Below are 24,277 nucleotides of genomic sequence, written 5' to 3'. Positions count from 1 at the left end.
TCATCATTTCTGAGGGTTCTGTGGCTTGACTAGGGAGTTCTGCTTGCCTAGAGAATTGGGCTGGAGGGGCACCATGGTTGAAGGTCCAAGATGGCCTCACTCATGCCTCACAGTTGGTGCTGGCTGTTGGCTAAGCTTCTTGGTTTTTCTAAACATGCTTTTGAATCCTCCAGGAGGTCAGACAGGACTTCCTCACAGCAAGTAGGAGGTCCCAGGAATCCAAGAACGTTACAGTCAAAGCTACGTCAGACTCAAGGTCTGGGCTCTGCAACTTTTGGGCTTACTTTTGTCCTCTTCGGTCGATCAGAGCAAGTCCCAGAAATAGCCTCCACCACTTGACGGGAAGAGTGGCAGAGCCATTTTGCCACAGAGGCGTAGACACAGAGAAGCCTGATCCGTTGGAGGTCAGCGCGATGGCCATCGACCTCATGTCCCTAGGAAGAGTTTGGTGAGCTTGTGAGATGACAACCTTGATAACCTTTCTTTGTTGGGCTTTACAACCCAACAAAGATATTTGCAAGCATTTGCTGTTTTGACGTTCACAGCCATGCAAACTTCCTGCGAGGCAGGAAAAAGAGGTATTACCGTCTTTATGACATGGACTGGGAAGCCGTAGTTGTACAGGTTCCCCCAACTCACATAGCCGGTTATTAACAGAACTGCACTAATATGACTCTTGGCTTTTTTTAGAAAAATGCTTTCTTTATTTTGTGATAGCGTGCATGCGCAAGGGAGGGGCAGAGAGAAAGGGAGAGGCAGAATCCCAAGGAGGCTCCATGCTGCCAGTGCAGAGCCTGATGGAGGGCTCAGTCTCATAAACTGTGAGATCACGGCCTGAGCAGAAATCGAGTCGGACACCCAACTGACTGAGCCACCCAGGTGCCCCGACTGGTACCTTTTCTTATTATGAAATATTTGTCGCACGCAAAGTGTGGACGATGATGAAAACACCCACCCGTGTAACCACTACCTAGCTTGAAGACCAGGATAGCAGATACTCCTTTGAAGCCCCCTGTGCCTCACAGCCCAGCCCGGTCCCCTCCATTTCTACATAACCGCTCTCTGGGATGACGTCCATCTTGAATTATTTGGTGTTTATTGTTCCTGCGCACTTTATAAATACATCTTTTATTCAGAAATAGTAGCTACTATTTTTCAGTGGTTCTGAGGCACACTTTTTTTCACATTTTAATATCTCTGACATCAGGATGCTCTTATAACTAATGACGTTTTACAACAGCTGTCGCCCAGGTGACCGCTGCAACACGGCCATATTGCCTGCACATTCTCCAACATCCAAGGTGTCAGGAAAGTGCTTGCAGAAAATTCTGGAGACAGTAAGAGGGCACTTAGTTTACCCTTAGGAACAAAATGGTCGTGAGGAGAGGGTGTGGGAGGTGGCGAATCAGAAATGTTGAGCCATGTTCCAGGAGCAGGAATCTGAAGGTTAGCTATACGTAGCTGCAGAGATAGTTTAAGAACTCCGTGCCAATGACTGTTCGTTCTTCCATGGATTCTTTTCAGAAATGTTGTATCCCCAATCCTCGGGCCAGATGGAGAATTTATTGCATGGCAGAAACACAGATGTCAGTAACAGTCAAAAAGACGCAGAAGAGGGGACGCCTGGCTGGGGCATCTGACACTTGATCTCGGGGTCGTGAGTTTGGACCCTACATTGGGCATGGAGGCTACTTAACAAAAACAGTTTTTTTAAGAAGATGCAGAAGAGTCAGAGTTTAAATATGGAAAAGTTTCAGGAATCCCTTAATTGAGTCCACTTACATTTTCCTTTCTTAACGCATGCAAAAAAAAAATATCTGGTAAAAAAAAAAAAACCCTCAGATATAATGAAATCACAAGAGATAAGAAAGCATTTTTTGTCCGTTTCATTTTCGGCATTTTTTGGTCTTAACGGTGCACAAAACAATGGCATCTCTTAGAAACTTTAGCTACAGGGTGTCCAGTTGAACCTGTATTTCTGCTAACCAGATTGCTCAACATTATGCTTCTGAGATTTTTCAGTTTGATAAACGTAGCCCCCATTCATTCATCTTAACTGCTCTACAAAGTTCCCTTGTATAACTATGTTCATTTTACCCATTCTCCTGTTGATGGGCCCTTAGATTGCTTCTAGTTTTTGTTTTTTTTGGTTTTTGGTTTTTTAATTTCAGACAATACAGTTATGAGCATCTTGTTCGTACCTTCCTGGGATCAGAATTTCTGGATCCTGGGGCAGACACATCTTCCACTTTACTAGACATTCCCTAATTGGTCTCCAAAGTGTTTGTCTGATTCATCCCACTAGTACTGTTTGCGAGGTCCCAGTGCAAGAAAGCCTTGACTGGGTTCCCAGTCGCCTCTCTGAATCCTTACAACTCGTCCCCCCTACATAGTCCAAGCAACCCCTAACCCCACAGCAGATCAAGCCACGAGTCCGCTCCAAACCCTCCGGTGGATTTTCACTGCGCCTCCCAACAAGATCACACGGCTTCCCTGGCCCTAACTTAGCTTTGCAGCCTCTTCTTACCCCTGTGTCATACCAGACCCGTCCCTCACATTACAATCCAGCAACTTCATGATGTTTTTAGTTCCTCGCGCAAGACCTGCCTCTTCTCTCCCCCCAACATCTGCACACGCTGTTTCCTCTCTGGAATGTTCTCTCCGGTGAAACCACACCGGCTCCACCCGCCTCCCACTTTGGCTAATTCTACTCAAACTTCCCCAACTCTTCCTCCTCAGAGCCGCTAGTCTGTCCCCGTCCCTTCCCCCTTCTAGAGCATGTGCCTTTCCAGTGTACAATGTAGCATATTTTACAGGAGCTTCCCCGATGTGACATCCTCGCACAATGCTGAAATCACCTCTCATTTTGACCTCCCACTAGACTTTCAGCCCCCCCAAAACGGTGATGGAGGGGACAGTGTCTATCTCGTTTACCGCTGTCTTCTCACCTAGTAGATAGTTTATGTGGTGTTGAATGAATATCGCATTTGTTGAATAAAAGCATGAATCAAGTCAGCTCTGGAACACCCAAGTCATTTGGCCCCTGGTTGCTTGCATAGCCTCCCCTATAGGTTTCCGTGCCATGCTAGAAATTTCTTCCTAAATCTTCAGATTACTAGCGGAGAGCCAGGTGGGTTGCCCCAAGCCACTAGGAAGGGGAAATAGCAGAGAAGAAATTTGGAATTTGGGTGTCAAATTACGGAAGTTCCTTTAGGCTCATGGCAACTGACAGCCTTCTAAGCAGGCTCTCGCGTCGAGGCATGTGCGCGTACAAATCTGTAATGCATGACGGGGGAGGGAAGCAAGGAGTCCTCTGGGACAGTCCTGTGTGCCGTCACCTACAATGCACAGCTTGGGTGATGGAAGGCACATCTGGATTTGTCTGAGAAGCAATTAGCCCTGCTATAAATAGGATGGAAACAGAATGGAGAAGGTTGAAGTTAATATAGAGATACTAAAAATAGTCTGCGATGATTCTGAACGAACGTGCTCTAGTTTTTCGGTGTTTTCTAAGGCAAGAAAGGAGTTTGACAGATCCCGACAGCCCTCTCCTACAACTCAAGGAAAAGGGGGAAAAAAATTAGTTTTAAAGATGTCTATACTGACTGTGGGTTTTTGGCAGAATAACACAATCCTGAATTTAGGAACCCGGCATCTTCCTTCTGAGTGAGGCGACAGAGGCTGACATCTCCTAGCTCAGCAGCTCTTACTCTCTGGGATGAGTCCAAAAAACCAAAAAAAAGAGACACATGCGGCTGGGCTCCACACGCACAGTTTTCTGATTCACTCGGCCCAAGTGTGGCAAGGAACGGACGTTTGTAAAAAGTTGCTGGAATGATAGACAGGAATGAAGTCCTGATACTTGCTATGACCTGAGGGACCCTCAGAATGGGCAAATCCATACAGACAGCAGATTCATGGTTGTCAGGGGCTGGGGGGGAGGGGTAGTGGAGAGTGGCTGTTGTTGCATGGGTGTGGGATTTCCTTTTGGGGTGATGAAAACAGTTTGGGGCTAGATGGGGGGATAGTGGCACAACACCAACAGTGGAACTAAGTGACAAAGAACCGCGTGCTTTAAAATGGGGGGCGCCCGGGTGGCTCAGTCAGTTAAGCATCCGACTTTGGCTCAAGTCAAGATCTCATGGTTCGTGAGTTCAAGCCCTGTGTCGGGCTCTGTGCTGACGGCTCAGAGCCTGGAGCCTGCTTCGGATTCCGTGTCTCCCTCTCTCTGTGCCCTTCCCTCACTCGTGCTCTCTTTCTCTCTCACACAAATAAATAAAAATAAAAAACTAAAATTCCTAGGTGATGTTGAGACTGCTGGGTCAGGGACCACACTTTGAGAACCACCGACCCAAGCTACAGGCACAGAGAGGGGAAAAGACTGAAGGAGGGCTGAATTCTGAAGTGAATGGCAGCCTCTATGCTTTCCCCCAAGCAGGTCTGTGACAGAGAACTCCAGAAGCCTGAAGCGCGTTGTGACCTTGAACTCTTTGTTCTCGGTTTGGGCGTGGACCCAGAGGTGTTGGCGTCTTCCACACTCCCAATTCAAGCCCCGGGGCACCTAAGCAAAGGAGGTACTTGAAAACCACTGTTGCCCTTGTTAGCTGCTCACTTACCTTGGGCTGCAAAGAGGGATTTATAGTGTGAGGGAACGTTGCCCAGTAGAGAAGCAAAACGTTTGGATGTGGTCACCAGCGTTCTGTGAGGCTGACCTCACGAGCTGGGGAAGGAGAGGGAATCATTCTGGTCCTTCTCATGGTCCTTCTGGCCCCATATGTTCTGTGCCCAAGAAATATAGACAAAGACCATAGCTGCTCACCACGCCAATCGATAAGTATAGCTTTGGCCAAGTGTACTTTCTGCTTGTTTCTTCGAAGGAGCAAATGTGTGTTGTTGTCTCTAGACCTTTGATCTCCCAATCTCCCTTGCTGGAACATCTACTCTGGTCCATGTACCCATACTATGGGGAGTAACGGTTGCCAAGGAGCTAGGGGTTGCTGGGGGTGGGGTGACTACACCAGAGTGGGGCAAAGAATTTGGGCGAGGGAATGTAATTAATTGTTCCACGTTTTGATTCTGGTGATAGTTTCATGATGGCATTCACTGGCCAAAATTCCCCAAATTGCACACGGAAAAGGATGAATTTTATGGCATGTAAAGTATACCTTCATCAAAAAATAAAAATAACCCCCCCCCCCACTATCACAATTCACTTGTTCTGGGTTGGAGCCCAGGGATTGTCTCCTAAAAGCTCCCTAGGTGGGAAATATCTGCTTCTGTCCAATATGGAGTGACAGGCACGGGATTTTTCCTTCCCACCTGAGACAGCTTAAAAAAAAAAACTAACAGCCAAAATGCACAAAACAGTAGTTTTCAAGTCATTGGACACCAACAACCAAGGACAACGTTCTCTGCAGTGGAAGGGAGATAAATTATTTATTGTCTTGATTTTAGGGATGGCTTCATGGATGTATACATATATTTAAATTTACCAAGTTGCTCATTATTCATATGTGCGGTTTATTGTACATCAGTTATACCTCAATGAGGGCTGTGGTTTTTTTTGTTTGTTTTTTTGGGTTTTGTTTTTTTTTGTTTTGTTTTTTGAGTTCCTGAGGAGATTCCAAGAGTATAGATAGGTAAAGTCAAGAGCCGTCAGCCCAAACATATGACCTTACTTGGCCCTGGGATCTAACCTCCTTTGTCCTAATCATTTGAGTCCAACGTAATGTAGTCAAAGAATATGAAGTATTAAAGTTCATGAGAAGACATGCTTTGCTTAAATGGAACTCATCTTGGAAAACAAGTTGGCACTTGCAGGATTTTTTTTTTTTTTTTGCTAATATTTTTTGCTAATGATTCTTCTGAGAGCTCCCTGGAAAGGAAGAGGAGCTCGACCTTCTCTGACGAATTTTTAAAGATGAGGACAAAACACGCTAATAACGACTCCTGGGCAATTACAATGTGTATTAAAAGCCGTAAAACTATTCAGAACATTTGACTCAGAATTTAAGCACGTAGGAAATGGGCTCAGTTAATACTATAATACTATAGTATAGTATTATACTATACTATAATAGCGAAACACTGTAATACCATACTCTAATACTATAATAGCGAAACACGTGAATGAACTCTGTGTCCACACAAAGGAAGTTGCCTGGATTATGCTGTGCCAGTCAGAATAGCGTTGGTCCGGTTCAAACGATGCTGTGAAAGAACACCTGATGACAAGAAAAAGTCTGTCCGATAGGATGCTTTTGGTTCCAAGAAGCAGAAGATTTTAAACAGCACGAACCGCAAAGCTCTTTATCTTATCCTGGAACAAGATGCCCAGTTTGGGGATGGTTGCAAGGTTGGTGAACTCAGAAGCTTGGCAAGGAGCGGCCGTGCTGGTTCTGACGATCTTTCTTTGCCCTGGCTGAACCTCTCGGGCCCGCTCCCTCACCTCTTACACCCTCGAAATGGGCTGCCCTGGGTTCAAATACCTCCAGCCGTGAAAGGGAGAAGTTTCTTTTTGCAGGGCAGGTTTTTTTTTTTTTAATTTTTTTTAATGTTTATTTATTTTTGAAAGAGGGAGGGAGAGAATGAGAAACACAGTGTGAGTGGGGGAGGGACAGACAGAGAGGGAGACACAGAATCCGAAGCAGGCTCCGGGCTCTGAGCTGTCAGCACAGAGCTGATGCGGGGCTCGAACTCACGAACTGTGAGATCGTGACCTGAGCCGAAGCGGAACGCCTAACCGACTGAGCCACCCAGGCCCCCCTGTTTTTTGTTTTTAAGAACGTTTTCCAGGAGCTCCCCGAAGATTTCCCTCATGTCTCTTTGGCCAAGGCCAAAATAATGTCACACTCATTCCCAAGCCGATCACTGACAAGACCAGGGGAATGATCAAGAGTGGCCTAGACCTATTAAGTTTCATTCCCTCAGGCTGGAGAAGATCCCAGCCTTCCCTCGGGCACAGGGCTGCTCTATATCTGACCAAAATCGGGGCTGGCTGGCAAAGCAGAAAGGAGAGAAATGGCTATTAGCTAGGCTAACGGCAGGTAACACAAACAGTGAATGTGATAGAGTTCCATTTTTAGAAATAAAAGTGAATATAGATCGGCCCAGAAAAAGAGAAATGCTATCCAGTTGTAAATGTTATCATCTCCAGTTGGTGTGATTACAGAGAATATTTGTTTTTCTTATGTCTGCTTTTCCTTTTGTCCCCTAAACTTTCTGTGATGAAGACGTAAGGCACTTGAGCAACACCAAAAACCCTCCAGAAATGTTCTTGTGAAGTATTTACAGCCGTCACCAGGGCTTTTTGAAAAGTAAATTCGAAGAGCAGTTATGTAAGATCAAACCCAGGGCATTCAGTTGAGGTTGGGCTCTGTCTGGCGCCTGGGACCTCTTGCACCCACGGCATCTCTAAGACCCTGAGGCCCCGCAGAGATGTCAGCAGGTCTACTTGAGGGGGCGCCCCCTGCTGGCTGGAAGACTGTCACCAACCAGTTCTCGTCACCAGCACAGACCAGATTTTTTTTTTTTTAATCTTTATTTATTTTTGAGAGAGAGACAAATAGAGCAAGAGGGAGACACAGAATCCTAAGCAGGATCCCGGCTTCCAGCTGTCAGCACAGAGCCCTACACGGGACTCGAACTCACAAACTGCCAGATCATGACCTGAGCCGGAATCGGATGCTTAACCGACTGAGCCACCCAGGCATCCTGCGCAGACCAGATTCTAAGCCAGTCCTCAGAGCCTGCGGGGCAGAGGAGTTACTGTAGACCAGACTAGAGAACGGGGTTACCCAGGGACTCCCGTCCCCGCCACAGCAGGAAGACAGGACCGGAAGTTTGGAAATGGAATGCATGAAAAAGAAGACGAAAAAGTGGCGAGGTCACTCTCTGCCCCCCCCGAGCACACTTCCAGTGACTTCGCACGTAAGCACGTGCATGTTATGGCCACGTCCGACTGGAATCGTATCCCGGTATATCCTAAGCATCGCCAATGGTCACTTCTCAGTCCAGACCTGGGGCTCCAAGGATTGAAGGAGACCCAGAATGACCAAAGTTGGCCAATACTGAGAAAAGGCATTCAACAGCCAAGGCGTCCCATGACATTCTACATTGAGTCACCAAACCTCTGAGCCTCTGTCTCAAACCCCGCCAAAACTGGCATCTGCATCCAGCCCACCGCTGGGGGAGTTAACAGCGGTAGCCCCAGGGGCAAGCAAAGACACCAGCTCTGGAGTAACTCAGACCTCCGCTCCTGTCAGACTCTACCACCTCCTAGTTGTGCAAATTTGGAGCAGCTCCTTCACCTCCCTGTGCCTGTTTCTTCACCTGTAAAATGGGGCTGGGGCGCTTAAGGCATGAAATGAGCTAGCTCATGCAAGGTGCAGCAAACCTCCGCTCTGCGGAAGCCAGTGAGGACGCTGGAAGGGTAGCAGTTGCCTGCCATTCACCTCTTCCAGCTGCAAGGAATCCCCTCTCGCCTCCTCACCTTGGGCCCTGAGCACAGAGATTAATCAAGTGCTCTGGGGCCGGGACTCGGGGGCTGTCAGATTCACTTTTCTGAATCGAGGTTTTAATGGACGAAGATCCCAGGGGCTTGCTCTTGCCGAAAAGGAAATGGTTCTTTGAAAATTATACCCAGCTACCTTCACCTGCTCACAGCCGGACCACCCGAGGCTGGGGAAGTGAGCTCTGGCTGTGGGGAAAAAAACAAATCGGGCGGAAAGGAGAACGTAGGTTTAAGGGCAAGTCCGTCTGGAAGGATTATGTGGGCGGTGGGAGGGATGAAACCAGAGAAGGAAGAAACAGAAAGCAGCCAGGGCTAGATAGTGGAGTGAATCCTCTCTCTGGGAGAAGCTATAACTTGGATTCCTTTCCTTCAGAAACGTTGATTCCTTGGCTATTCCCCATGAGAGGGGTTAGCCCAGCTCGGGGAACGGTGCACGGGAGCTTGGGGTGAGGTGGATAATAAGTTCTCTGCGGTGAAATTTCTGAACCACCCAAGTGCTTCATTCATTCCACATAAAACCTCTCAGTCCTGCAGTAGACGCACAGGAATCTCTCTCCAGTGGGGAGAGTATTCTTGGTTGCTTCTCTGGACACCGAATTCTGGTTCAACAGCTCTTGAAACTGTCCCGATTGGGGATTGGCGGGGTGTGGGAGGGAGATGTGGAGCATGTGAAGATGAGAACTCTCAAGGTCATGTTTACTTATCTGCATTGCATAAACTAAAAGTGCCCCCCCCCAACAGCTCGCCAAGCTGTTACGAAATGCTCCATGACAAAATGTGGCCAGTGTGTCAGAGTCTTGTACTTGCCCCCTTTTCAACCTAAAGTATTTTGATGTGTTTCCGGATTTCACTCCTCAGGAAGAGCCACCTCCTAACCTGTCACCTGCTTCCCCTGGCTTGTGCCTCCCCGTGTTTAAATAATCTGCTACCACCGAATTTCTTGAGTCATCAAGCTAAGGCATGATCTCATCTCCTACTTTACAAGGTGAAGATTTAGCCCTTGGCTAATTCCCCCTCACCCCTGGCCCACCTCTATGTGGCAGTTAGTTTAAATTTTCTGATTAAATGGAGAACAGAAAAAAAAAAATTCTTACAGGCATGTTAATATTCTTCCTGCGGAGTCAAATAATATACTATGATTTTATGTCCTTGCTGTTTGCATAATTTTCTTGTTCTTGGAGTTAATAATTACCTTATATTTTAAAATTTCCCTTGTTGGGGCGCCTGGGTGGCGCAGTCAGTTAAGCGTCCGACTTCAGCCAGGTCACGATCTCGCGGTCCGGGAGTTCGAGCCCCGCGTCAGGCTCTGGGCTGATGGCTCAGAGCCTGGAGCCTGTTTCCGATTCTGTGTCTCCCTCTCTCTCTGCCCCTCCCCCGTTCATGCTCTGTCTCTCTCTGTCCCAAAAATAAATAAACGTTGAAAAAAAAATTTTTTTTAAATAAATAAAAATAAATAAAATTTCCCTTGTTTTTGGTTTTTGGGTTTTTTAATTTTTTTTTTTAATGTTTACTTATTTGGGGGAGAGAGGGACAGAACATGGACAGGGGAGGGGCAGAAAGAGAGGGAGACACAGAATCTGAAGCAGGCTCCAAATTCTGAGCTGTCAGCACAGAGCCCATTGTGAGGCTCAAACTCCCAAACCACGAGGTCAGAACCTGAGCTGAAGTCCGATGCTTAACTGACTGAGCCACCCAGGTGCCCTTAAATTTCCTTTGTTATCCAGCTACTGTTGTTAATTCTTAAACTTGCCAACAGAATGTACTTTCCCACCAGCCCTATTTTCCACATACATCAGGTTTCCTTCCAGTTAAATATTGTTCCTGGCTAGGTTCCCCTGGAGCCCTATCTTCCTGCTCCAGGCCAGCCAGAGGCTCCCTTGGCTCTGCCCGGACATCAAACTGGGGCTGCCCTTCTCACGAAGTCCTTCTATCTTGAGTTGGGGTCCCCTGTTTCCTAACACAGTCATTTTGGTAGAGTACTTTCAGAGAAGGGATACAGAAGATGTAGAAGTTTTGTGAAAATGACTGTATTCTATCTTCATACTTGGTTGCTAGTTTGGCTGGGTATAGACTTTTCCTTCAGAATGCTGAAGGCATTGCTCCTTTGACATATGGCTTCCCATGTTCACGTTTGGAAAGTCTCATGCTACTCTGATTTCCAATTTTGATCTATTTCTAGGGATGTTCTCTTGATCCCTCCGAAGGGGAAGAATATATTGAGCATTTGTCATACATTAGACACTGTGTTAGAAGCTTTACATACTCTCGCCTTGCTTAATCCTCACCAAAAATAAACAAACCTGAGATAGAAATTACTTTTTCTCCTTTCACATAGGGTAACTGAGACTCAGAGAAAGTAAGTGTATTGCCCAACACATGGGGCCTGTCATTACAGGGTATACTATAATGAGGACTGCAGAATCTCAAAAAAAGTTTCTCCTGTCACGCATCCTCCATGATTGTCGGTGAGCTCTGCCTGTCACAGGCACTCACGGACCCCATTTCTGGAAGCTCTGACTACACACGTGTTTCCCTAATTGATGCAGCAGCAGGAAGGGAATGTGGCAAATCTCATAATGGTTCTTACAGTTTGTGTCTGGAAGTAACACGTTTCATTGGCCAAAGCCTGTCACATGCTATACTGTATGTTCAAAGTCTGTGAGAGTATTTCCAGAAGAGAATTCTTTCCTGGCATTTTTTTCCGAAATGCTCCCCCCCGCCCCCCCGCCCCAATTCCAAAGTCCCAGTAACATTTAGCCAAGAAATTGGGAAAACAGGAAAAAGCTGTGATTCTCCTGTAAGAATTAAAATATAAGAATCAACCTAGAGATGTTACTGGTCCAAAGGACTCACTCGTGGCAAGGTGAAAGCAAGACCAAGAAACGCTAATGTGTGGAATCAGAGGTTAAGGGTAACTTTTCCAGGAACCAAGGCCAGGAGCACCCCAGAAGCCAAGAGCATCTCATGAGTCAGTCTTTCTAGCTGCTATTGCTGTGGAATAAATGAATCTTCATGGCTCTGTCTGCTACGTGAGCCATTCTTACACGTAAAATAAATATCAGTAAGTTTGTATGGATAATATACTTCACATGAGTCCTATGAGTTATGTTCTAAGAAATCAGTTTTGGAAACAAAATATATCCTTAAATTGGTAATTTCAACACATGATTCTACTTAGTGCTGTTAATTTTGGTAGGAGATCCGAATGTTATGTTGTTGGAACACAACCCAGCAACACGCACTGGTATTTTCCAGTGTTTGAATATTCCCTCCAGGCACAGGTCTTCGTAAACACTTCAATGGAAGAAACGCAAAGGGCAGATGATGTGAATGTTGTGGAAAACTCTGACAGGAAATCAGAAACTGAACAAAAATCTGCGTTAGTAAAGCAGTATCTGTTTCAACAGCAAAATCAAAACCAGGGCAAGAAGATAAGAAAAATAAATATTTTTAATTTTCATCATTAAAAAAGGAAATAAACTTATATGAAGAAGTAGGTACTCTAGAACTTGACTCAAAAGTACTTTTGGATGCACTCCTAACAGTTAAACAAATGTGAAGGCCAAAAAGGAAATTGGTCAGGCAATTAATGCCTGTGTCTTCTAAATTTTCCTTTTAATAGTCATACTTTACAGAATTATATGTTGCGTTGTATTCAATTTTTATAGCAATTTTCATTTGACATTTATCGTGTGTATTTTTCCCTTCTTTTAATATGTTCTATTGTCAAATTTCTGTATAAGGAAAAGACTGTTTTTGCTTGTTATTGAAATACCCAATCTTATCACAAGAAATCAATTCATAATAATAAACCATGCATTTATTATATAATTTTTTAGTGAAAACTTCCAGCAGCATGATTCTATTAAAAAAATTGATCCAGTGGTTATTATGGTTGCACATTATTATTTAAACAAGTAAATAGTGTCACGAAAAATAGAGAATAACTTATGATTTCAGAATTCTTGGGAATTCTGATTTCTTATTCCCAAATCCCAAAGACTGATGCCTCTCGAGACTCTGGAAGTATTAAGCAGTGGAAGATAGAACCTGTTGAGAGCCTGAGATTACCATAGTCAGAAATTTTTGGTGGGGCGCCTGGGTGGCTCAGTCGGTTAAGCGTCCGACTTTGGTTCAGGTCATGATCTCGTGGTCCATGAGTTCGAGCCCCACGTCGGGCTCTGTGCTGACAGCTCGGACCCTGGAACCTGCTTCGGATTCTGTGTGTCCCTCTCTCTCTTCCCCTCCCCCACTAATGCTCTGTCTCTCTCTCTGTCAAAAATAAATAAACATTAAAAAAATTTTTTTTTTTTAATTTGGTGACTAGTACTAAGTTTCACTTAAATGGTAGGCTGGAACCCAAATCTTTCTTATTCCAGAACTCATGTTTTGTCCTTTACCTGAAACTTCCTCTATTGTCACTGTGTACTAGTATTCATTCATTCATTCATTCATTCAGCCAACAAGAACTTATTGGACCTCATGTATGCACGAATCATACGGGTCTAGCCCGGAGATATATCAGTCAGTATTTGTTGACTGCCCGATTACCAGTCCCTAAAAAGTGCTCTAGCAAGAAACATTGGTTCTGAAGGAATGAGACATAGGATGGCCCCCCCTTTTGATGGGGAATAGAAGGTAAAGTCAAGAGAAGGAAGGGCAGTTGGAATGGAACGTTTGGTAGATGGCTGTTGGAGTCTCCTCTTTGCTCTGTGCGTTCTCACGAGCACAAGGGAGGAAAGGAGGAAAGTCCTAGAGATGGTGGGCTTCTGAAAGAAAGATGAGAGGTCTTCAAGACAACATAGCACAGTGAGTAGGAGCGCCGACTTTGGCATCTCACAGTCCCGAATTCAAATCCTACGTCTGTGGTCTTGTCAAATCGCTGAAGTGCTCAGAGCTCTGGTTTTCTCATTGGAAAATAGGAACAACAATTCCTAACCTCAAAGCGTATCATGTGAGTTAAATATATTTACTTACAACACATCAGACTCTTGGTACAGCATTTGGAACATAGCAAATGCTCAGTGAGAGCTATTCATCCTATTTGATTATCATTTTGCCTGATCCTCAATAGTCTTGAGAATTTTCAAATATTTATGAGCAATGTGCCATACAAAGCGTTAGAAATTTCCTCAATGAATCAAGAGTTCTTGCCTAAGGGGAGACTATTTAAAATGCAGCCTGACTTTCTAGAGGGAGAAGAAAAAAAAAAAAAGACCTGAGCTTTCATATTTCCTTTTCCATTCAGTGGTGGGAAAGGTTTTTCTTAGCTTGTTTGTCCTGAAACCATGGATACCGCATAAAAATAAAAGAACGTGACTGCCCTGGGATTTGAGATGCATGTGGTAGTCAGAAAGCATAAATAAATATATCTGATATGTTTCCAATATCTTTTCTTCTAAGGTAAATGTGGAACCCATCTCTCCTCAAGCCTTTTGCGGGGTCATGGCACGCCCTCTGGTGGCCCATCTCTTTCAATGGCTTTACCTGCCCCGATGAGCAATCTTTCAGAAGCCGTCTCCTGGTGAGGACTTCTCTTTTCAACTGAAAAGGAGGATCCACAGGGTAGGGGCCACTTTCTACAGTCAGAATCCTAGAAATGGTCAAGTCAGCGCTGTTTCCATGGTTTTCTAAGGGAAGATTGCCTTGTGGGTGGACACTGATGAGTTGTATATGTTTTTTCAAGAACACATTCCATATATATGTCACCTTGTGCCTGTCTTGATCTGTCTGGCCAGAGTCGAGGCTAGTAAGAGGTGGCACCATGATGACAAATCCCCCTGGTGAACTGGGCCAATTCTAGGCTGGGGGGGGGGGCCTCATATGCCATGGCGGGGAGTTAAGACATATCACTTTAACCAAGTGATCCTTACTGCAGTGGGGAGCTACCCAAAGGTTTAAGGGGAAAGAAGAAGGGTCATGATCAAATTTCTATGGCAGAAAGGTCACTCTGGCTAAAGTGAGAAGAACAAATTGTAGGTCACAAGATCTTGAAGGCCCGTGGACAGTCAGGAGGAAATGGCAGAAGAACAGGTGTGGGATGATGGTAGCCTGGCCCAGGTGGTACAACAGGAGACAAGAGGCTGAATTCCTGGCGATGTTTGGAAGTATATCGTCATGTGAACCTTGGCTGTCAACTAGATGTGGACAGTAAGGAAGAATCAGGGGTAGAGAATGCTGCTCAGATTTTTGGCTGGGACAACTGGGTAGATGGTGGCGGTATTTAATGACATTAGAACTCTGGAGGAGGCCCAGGTTGGAGGGGGTGACCCCCTCAGAGGAGTTCAGGTTAGGACATGTTCACGTAGAACACGTGGAATCGCCAGGTCGGGAATGCCAGGTCGTCTGCTCATCTGACTCTCGACCCGAGGCCCTTTCCACTGTGTATGGCCGCCCCGTCCTCCAGACATAGATCATTCTATGGAATGGTGGGGAGGAGGTGCTGTCAGGGACTTTAAGTCCCACCGGCCCAAATGATTTGCCTTAAGTATCTCTTTCGGTCTTAGGGAAGGAATAGTGGAGAAGTGCACAGAGAAAACCTCAACGTGACAATCTTCCTTTTTTCAATAGCATCTCCCTGCCATAGCAATACTGTAATTGATTCAGGAAAGGGCCATCAAGAGATGCTAAAGCCAGTTTGTTTGTAAACCAATTATCTACACGGTCTCAAAGTATCTCTCTACAGATTTATTATGACAAAGGGAAAAAAGTTACCCTAAGAGTGAAGAAACCTGGTAGCACCCCCAAATGTCCGTTCATTGATTATTTATCAATTATAAAGAGGGAAAGATTCCTCTGAAGTAGAGAACTCACGGGGCGCCTGGGTGGCTCAGTTGGTTAAGCGTCCAACTTCAGCTCGGGTCATGATTTCACAGTTTGTGAGTTCGAGCCCCACGTCAGACTCTGTGCTGACCGCTCGGAGCGTGGAGCCTGCTTCGGATTCTGCGTCTCCCTCTCTCTCTGCTCTTCCCCTGCTCGTGCTCTGTCTCTCTCTCTCTCCTTCAAAAATAAACATTAAAAAATGTTTAAACAAAATAGAGAACTCACTTTGACCCCATGACTGACAGTTAACCATGGACAGACTGACAGCAGGTGCTTCCTAACATGATGTCCTGAGAAGGACATATCATGTGCAGAATTTAAACTCATTCAAGGGACAGGCCACACAAACCCACCTCAAAGGGCATGCCAGAAAACCACAGGCCTATACTCTTCAAGAATATCATATGATAAGGGGCGCCTGGGTGGCTCAGTCGGTTGGGCGGCCGACTTCGGCTCGGGTCATGATCTTGCGGTCTGTGAGTTTGAGCCCCGCATTGGGCTCTGTGCTGACAGCTCAGAGCCTGGAGCCTGTTTCGGATTCTATGTCTCCCTCTCTCTGACCCTCCCCTGTTCATGCTCTGTCTCCCCCTGTCTCAAAAATGGATAAAACGTTAAAAAAAATTAAAAATTAAAAAAAAAAAAGAATATCATACGATAAGAGACAAAGGTCGAGGAACTTCTCTGGAATAACAGAGACCAAAGAAACATGACAGTGAAGTATCCATATGGAATCCTAGATTAGGAAAGCATGTTATAAAGGAAAATATCAGAGAGACTGGCAAAAATTGAAAACGATCATGTTCATCAATAGTGTTCTATCAGCGTTAAATGTCCTAACTTCGATCACGATACCGTGCCCTTGTTCTTAGGAGCCACTTGCCCGTAGGTTTACCCATACGGGAAGGGTCAGGGTGTCTGCAGTTTACCCCAAACATTTCCTGTCCTTGTCTTTGCAGGCTACTGTAACAAAAGAGCACAGACAGAGTGAAAGGTACACAACAGAAATTTCTTTCTCATAGTTCTGGAGGGTGGAAACCCAAGATCATTGTGCAGCGTGACTGGGTGAGGGTCTGCGACCTCTCCTTATACCCGGACACGGGGAAGGGTCGGGGAGCACCGTGGGGGTCTCTTTCAGAAAGGGACTACTCCTCAGGAGCGCTCTGTCTTCATCGCGTAATACTTCCCAAAGGCCTCACCTCCTCATAACATCCCGTTGGAGGTCAGCATTTCGACCTAGGAATGGAGGGGCAGGGCACAAACATTCAGCCGCTGGCAGGTCCTGACAATAATATGAATACGTACGTATGTATACGGAGAGATAAAGCAAGAATGGTAAAATATTCGTACCTGACGACTGTGAATAAGAGTATAATGTTCCATGTACTCGTTTTGCAGTGTCTCTGGGGCTTGTTATTATTTTTACTCCAGATAAAAGGAAAAGACCTACCTCTGCCCAACCCATCCACAAATAGAAGAGATTCTGAGCACAGAAATGTAACCGGTGGCTCTCGTTTAAAGTCAAATACAACAGTATTATCTTTTATAGCCACTAAATTCCATCTTGATGAAATGTCAAAATAGGAAACAGGTGAAGGAGTAATTTCCTGCTTCGCCAGGCTCTTAAGAATGTACAATATTTGCTGTCCATTTAGAACCTGCCGGGTTTAGAGAGGAATTTGTTGTCTTTTCAGCGGAGGCACCTCAGATGAAAGCTGCTGAGGTCCAAAGAGCAGCGAGCTGGGCTGCTGGCAGGCGTTCCTGGGTCCGTGGGCGCCCCGGGAACCAGGCTGGGGCGGGGGCACCCGCACCCGGCCGTTCCTGCAGGGGGAGGTGGGGACCCTGCGGACACTCCTGTTCCCGGGGGGCTCTTTCTGGCTCTTTCTCACTGCCCAGGTGAGCTGGCGGGGAAGTCCGGGAATCAGAGTGCTGAAAGGGATCTTGGAAGGCACCTTAACTCTCTCCTGCCCAGCTGTGGATTTGATCTCCCCTTCGGGGTCCCTGCCACGTGGTCGGCCAACCTTGGCCGGATCGTAGGCAGTGGCTAAGAACCCCCCAGCCGGCCCCTCCGTTTTCAAACAGCTGAAGTCACTTGAACATCCTTTCTCATAAGAACAAGTACCAGAGCGAAATGTCTACTTCGATTTTTTGAGGCCCCTGGTAAAACATTTCTAAGGAAAAAAACGTCAGAACAGGTTAACTCACGTTGACTTACGGTCCATAAGTTAAGTCTTACAGGACCAACTATTTCAGATCCTTCAGCGAGGCTTCTCTGGTTAACATCTTTCAGAAGTAACATAAAATTACGGATCGGGGTGCTTCTTCATCACCTCCTGAGACATGCTCATTTTATGACTATATTTAAAAAAATTTTTTTTTCATGTTTACTTATTTTTGAGAGAGAGAGAGCACGCGTGAGCAAGCAGGGGAGGGGCAGAGACAGACACACACACAGAATCCGACACAGGCTCCAGGCTCTGAGCTGACAGCACAGAGCCCGGTGAGGGGTTCGAACCCACGAACCGTGAGATCGTGACCTGAGCTGAAGTCGGAGGCTTAACTGACTGAGCCACCCAGGCGCCCCGTATTTTTTAATAAAACAAAAATAGGCCAAATAGAATGATACGTATACATGTAGTATGCCTACGTATACGTGCAGAGAGCACGTTTGCGTGTGCAGAGGTGGGGATGTGGGGGGATAAGGCATTCTGGGGAGTGGGTGTGGGCGAGGGAAGGGGGGACAGGAGGAAAGAGGAAGGCTTTTACTTTCCACCTTACATGTTTTGTCATGGTCTGAATATTTTTTTAGAAGAGCGTGTGCTATTTTTATCATTAAAACGTGTCTCTCAAAAACATTTAAAAAACAACAGAAACGAGAAATCACTTAAACCGAGCTGAAATCCTGTGGCCCAGCGTTTCCATTTTGGACTACACTGTGGGCAACACAGAATAAGCCTGTTCCTTCTTGCACACAGCAGCAAATCAGGTCCGTGAGGCCACCCCCCGGGGCCCTCTGTTTCTCTTCTCCAAGCTGCATGTTCCCATCTCCCTCAGCTGCCGTTCAGTTTGCAAGGTCTCAGGTCTCCTTGACACTCTGTCCCCCTCCCCTGAGCTAGAGCGGATCAAGGGGGCTCAGAGAGAAATCCATTCAGAAGTTCAAATGGCAGTTGGTTGTCTGTTGAAAATATTAGCAAGTCCGTGGTTCCCTGTGTTCATGCACGAACTTGGCCTAACGTTGTGGGGTCTCGGGTATTCTATTAAGAGATGCGTCAGTGACACACAAAAGCGAGTCTGCAGGGGCCCTGTTATCAATACCACCAGGAGCTCCGACCGCGCTTGTAAAACCTGGCCGACTTACCAACGCGAGCCCAGCAAAGGTGGGCAGCAAAGAACAGCAAAGGTGATGCCTGATATCCGAGTCAGGCTTATGCAGAATAAAGCCCCTGGCGCAGCTTGAAGCCTCTCGTTCCGTGTTCATTTACCATTGCAATGACCATACCTTCTGTTTGCCTGGTTGAGTCCTGGTTTAAGGCCCATTTGTCCTTGCATGACGATTTATAATGTCCCTTTTACTCTTAAAAGTCTTGGCAACTTGAGTGATGAGATACATACGGTCACCCCACTTACCACACATCAGAATAATAATAGTAGAGACATTTTCGTCACGTTAGAAGAGGAATTTCCCCCTGGCTTTGGTGATACCCAAAGCACCCGTGAACATTCCATATCCGTAGATGCCAAATTTCAGGAAATGAGACGGCCACTGGTGTGGGTGCTCCTGTCTGAGGTTCCATAACCCCCTTGGAAATGGCAGCCCCCCAATTTCATCCTGGGAAGACCAGAACTAGATTCCGTGAGGTAACTGATTTCAACTGATCGTCTTGCCCAGCCCACTTGGCAACAAGCCTTCACTTGGCACTCCGTCTCTACCTCTCCCACCCAGGAAAATTTCTTCCCCCGGGAATCAGGAGCGTTAGCAACCGTACTCACAAGACCGGCATGTCCTATCGGCACATAGCAAAGATGAGAGCACATAACAAAGCGGTCAAGAGTATTGACTCTGTCACTTATGTGCGCAGGTTTCTTAACCACTCTATGCCTCACTTTCCCCATCTGTAAAGTGAGGTTGACCGTGGTCCCTACCTCGTACAGCTAACAGGAGATTCGAATGAGTTTGTTGCTTTTTGTTGTTGTGTTTTTTGGTGTTTCAAGTTTTTATTTAAATTCCAGTTAGTTAACTTACAGGGTAATATTAGTTTCAGGAGTAGAACTTAGTGATTCAACACTTAAAAAAATTTTTTTTAACGTTTATTCATTTTTGAGAGACAGAGACAGACCGTGAGTGGGGGAGGGGCAGAGAGCGAGGGAGACACAGAATGTGAAGCAGATTCCAGGCTCTGAGCTGTCAGCAGAAAGCCCGAAGTGGGGCTCTAACCCATGAACCGTGAGATCATGACCTGAGCCAAAGTCAGACGCCCTTAATCCCAGTCTTCTGTTTTACCCATCCCCCACCCACCTGCCCTCTGGTGACCATCATTTTGTTCTCTATGGTTAAAGGTATGTTTCTTGGTTTGTCTCTCTCGTTCTTCCTTTGCTTGTCTGTTTCATTTCTTAAATTCTACATATGAGTGAAATCAAATGGTATTTGTCTTTCTCCGACTGGCTTATTTTGCTTAGCATAGTACTCTCGAGCTCCATCCACATTGTTGCAAATGACAAGATTTCATTCTTTTTCATGGCTGAATAATATTCCATTGTGTGTGTGTGTATGAGTGTGTGTGTGTATATACGCACACTCTACATCTTCTTCCATCTCAATCAATGGAACCTTTGGCTTTTTCTATAATTGGGCTATTGTCAATAGTGCTGCTATAAATATCAGGGTGCATGTATGGCTTCAAATGTGTATTTTGGGGTCCTTTGGGTAAATACCTAGTAGTGCAATTGCTGGATCATAGAATAGTCCTACTTTTAACTTTTTGGGGAACCTCCACGCTGTTTTCCAGAGCGGCTGCACCAGTCTGCATTCCCACCAGCAGTGGAAGACGCTTCCCCTTTCTCTGCATCCTTGCCAACACCTGTTGTTTCCCGAGTTGCTAATTTTAGCCATTCTGACAGGTGTGAGGTGATACCTCGTTGTAGTTTTGACTTTTCGTTGTTTTAAAACATTGCCTGGCACGTAACCCGTGCTACATAAGCCTTTGGCAAACGGTAAATAGAGTAACTTGACCTTGATTGCATGGCTTCAGACTGGAATGGTCAGAGGGAAAATATAAATAAGACGTGTCTGCGTGGGTCTGCTTGGGCCATTTGAGAATCCATCTGGGCTCTGTTTAGGAAACATAACCAAAGAATAGAGTTTTATCAGCCGAAGCATCCCACCCGCTGCAAACACGGAGGAAATTGTCCTTTCATAGATTAGTGCTCTGGACACCTGCCTGCCTGCCATTTCCTCCGTGTCAATAAAGGCTAAAATAGACCGACCTCATTAGTGCCGGGAGGACATGAGCAGTTAAATGGTTGCTACACAAATCCTGTTCAAAGGCACAGTGTCAGAGGAAGAAACAACAGTTAGGCCTCGTTACTGACGTTCCTTCATTTACAGGAAGCCTCAGTGGGTTTATCTGGGGCACACAATTGAAATTCACCTTCTTTATCATTTTCTCCCGTGAGGTCTCATCAGTGTTTGTGCACCGGGCAGATTGGGCGTTTCAAGGAGCCGGAGTTCTCACTATGCTGAACATGATCAACAACATACAGATTATCTTCGAACCGGGTCATCTCTGAATCTGCGCTCTCTCTCCCCATTCTCTTGTTTTCCCTCCCCTCAGCTGGACCTCCCCAGCCCCCGTCCCCACCCTCCGGCCGGCCGTAGAAGCCAGCCTGGCCCCAACCTCCCTTTTCAAGCCAGTTTTCGAATGCTCAGTGGTTAATTTACCCCCTTTCTTTTCCTACCTTCCTTTCCTGCATGAGCTAATTTGGCAAATTTTCCTAGTCATATGGCCATTCTGGGGAGTTTCAAGGGTATTATGAGTCAATTTCATTAATTCCAATCTTAGAGTTGAAGAGCCGACCTTGTTCTTTTTTTTTTTCCTTTTTGTTTTTTTTTTTTTTTGTTTTTTTTTTTTTAGGTACTAAGGAGACCTCTCACTTGGCCTCCGACATTCTACTACTGTCCGTGACTGGTCATAGATTTTGCTTGTTTTCTTCTTTTTAATATATATGTATATATGGTACTTAGATGAAAGAAAATAAAAACAAGGGGGAAAAAACCCCACTACTTTTGTTCTGAATTTAGAACCAAACTCTAATTCCTCTTCCAGACTGTCATGACCACAAGGAAATGAGGAATATCCTCCCATAAAATGTTTCCCCTCCTGATTTCTTTCAGATGCTTCAAAGCAGTCGGGAGTTTGAGGTCTTTCTTTGGCCGAAGTCTGGTTCAGGTCATATATTCTCTGGGTGCCTGAGGCTGGGCAGTGTAGAGGAACAAATAACATTAGACATCTGTGCTAACTAAGACTGCCAGCTTTAGCAAAGGATGTTTGAATTTCAGGTACAAACGAACACGTGTTTTAGTATAAGTCTTTGCCGTTCAAATTGGTAATACCTGCAATATATGTCTCGTATAGACAGACTTACACCAACACGGATTTCCTGCTCATCTGAAACTCAAATGTAACTGAATGCTACAGTTTGGTTTTGGTTTTGGTATGTTGGCTACCCAACTCCCACCCCACAAGGTCAAAGCCCCTTGTCAGGGGCCCCTGTAAGCATACACAGATTACACTCATGCTCTGACACACACTTCTTGTCCCCTTTCACCTACCCCCCCCCCCCGTTAGGGTCTAGATAGTGCAGGGGGTGAAGAGAGGTATTTCTCCGAGGGACTGAAATTCCCCAGGGATGGAGAAGCGTTTGTTAGATCTCTATGACAGTCGTCAGCGGACTGTCACATCAGCATCTGCCGGCTGGGACCAAAGAAGGGGAAGCTGAAGAAACCTCTTCTCCCCCTGTGTTTTTAGGACAGGTTTGAGATTTTAGAGTCCAGATACACTATACCAGTTGAAATAACAGAAAAAGTGCCAAACGGGATATAAAAGAATTCACCTGATAAATTAGAATGATGTATACAGCCATTATTCACAAATGGAAATGTCTCCTTTTGGAGACCGTTTTGGAGACTGTCTCCTCTCCTGTCCTGTTACAGATGAGAAGAGAGACTCAAAGCAGTTTCCTGTGCGGAATGAGATGGAAGGGGGGTGTGTGTCTCTGTGTGTGTACACATGTGTGTAGGGGGAGGGGTAATGGGGGAGGAGGTAGAAGAGGAGGAGGAGGGGGAGGAGGGAGAGGAGGAGAGCTGAGACAGAACTACCTAAAGTCCAAATACCTTCCCATTGTATTGCTACAAGTTTGTGTGTTTCTATAACTTTTTTCTACAACCTGAAAAATATTACGTAACTAACACAGGCCCCTTGGAGAAATTTCAGAAATTCATGCAAACACAAAGAAAACTCTCTTCCATAAACCCAAAGCACACATAGTACTACTGTTACCATTTTGGTGGACGAGAGAGAGAGAGAGAGAGAGAGAGAACACATTGATATGGGTGGCCCAGCATTCATTCTGCCTTCTTCAGGGAGCCACACCCACATTTTGTTCCATACATGGCCCCTCAACCCATAGAAAATCATTTCAAGTGGGACTGCCAATCTGGATGTCACGAGCTCTGTTGGCAAGACAGTAGGCAGATGACAAAGGTGGTATTTCTATCTCCCACTAAGTGAGCCTCACGAACTGAAAATGCTGGACGTCTTTCCTTCCAAGAGGAAAACAGCGAGGAGATCGCCCATTGGTTCCCATCACACAGACGCCCAGTGCATCACTGGGTCCTCGGCCTTCTGAGAATTAATTCTTCAGCTTTCCTTTCAATTCTTTTATATTAAATTGATTGCATTGATGGTCCCAATTGGTCACCTCCATATTCGTGCTAATTCCAGGGGTAGAATCCTATGAAGAGGTGGAGTCTAGTTCTGCACCCCTTGGGTCTCAGATGCCTTGTGATTTGCTTTGGCCTGAATACAGGGGAGGCGAGGGTGTTCCAGCTCAGAGCTTACTCTTCCAGAGGCCCTGTGTGCTCTTTCACTCTTCCTAGAACCCTGACTCCACTCTAAGAACAAGAAGGGCCTAGGTTGCTGGGGGCTGAGAAAACGTTGGAAGGAGGGTCTGGGGCCTCACTGCCCAGAGAGATATGGGAAAGAGCGGCCTACCTTAATGAGCTGAACAAACTGATTTTTTTAAGCCACTGTATTTGAGATGGTTTGTTATGCAGCAGTAGCTAACTGATACATCCATGAACTTCCACATCAGTCCAATAAATTCTTTTTCTTGTCAGCCAGAGTGAATTTCTGGGGCTGTGAACAAAGAAGTCAAATTGAGACTTTCCATTCTTTTACCAAAATATAATCATATGCTATATCCTCTTTGGGAATCTCGCTATGTCCTTTAACAGTTGACTTTGAGCATCTTTCCCTACCAGTAAACTGGGCCCAGGAAAGAAGGAAAATCTACCCAATGCCACTTCTGAGCCTCTGCCCAAATCCTTTTACATCATGACATTATGGCCATTGGCCAAACTGCCATTTTTAGATATGCCTCGCATGACCTGTTCAGCAGGAAATGCCTTTGTTCAGTGAGAGTGTTGGACAGTATAATGATTTTTCACAGCTCGTTGGCCAAGAGAAGGACAGAGTCATGCCTCAGAGGTGCTTGGGAGCATGAACATTTCCAGGCACTGTTTACCTCTTTGGAAAAGGAAGACAGTAATTTTATTCAAAGTGTTCTATTCTCTTCAAAAGGATAAGATATGTGGACGGAGAAGACAGAAAAAGAGATAGTCCCTATAATGACTTTATTTTCCGAAAAAAAATATCTAAGTAATTGAAG

General features: G+C 45.6%; 1 long non-coding RNA gene across 1 annotated transcript; it reads left to right on the top strand.

Annotated features, from left to right (window-relative positions):
- Nucleotides 1-10,168: 10,168 nt before the first annotated feature.
- On the top strand, nt 10,169-21,083 carry LOC125150489 (uncharacterized). Its single transcript, XR_007146355.1, has 3 exons — nt 10,169-10,208; nt 13,916-14,077; nt 21,005-21,083. It is a non-coding gene; the product is annotated as an uncharacterized LOC125150489 (long non-coding RNA).
- Nucleotides 21,084-24,277: the final 3,194 nt, after the last annotated feature.

This window comes from Prionailurus viverrinus, chromosome D4 (assembly GCF_022837055.1).
Source record: "Prionailurus viverrinus isolate Anna chromosome D4, UM_Priviv_1.0, whole genome shotgun sequence".
Classification (NCBI taxonomy): Eukaryota; Metazoa; Chordata; class Mammalia; order Carnivora; family Felidae; genus Prionailurus; species Prionailurus viverrinus.
This window is presented reverse-complemented; position numbering and strand designations above follow the sequence as displayed.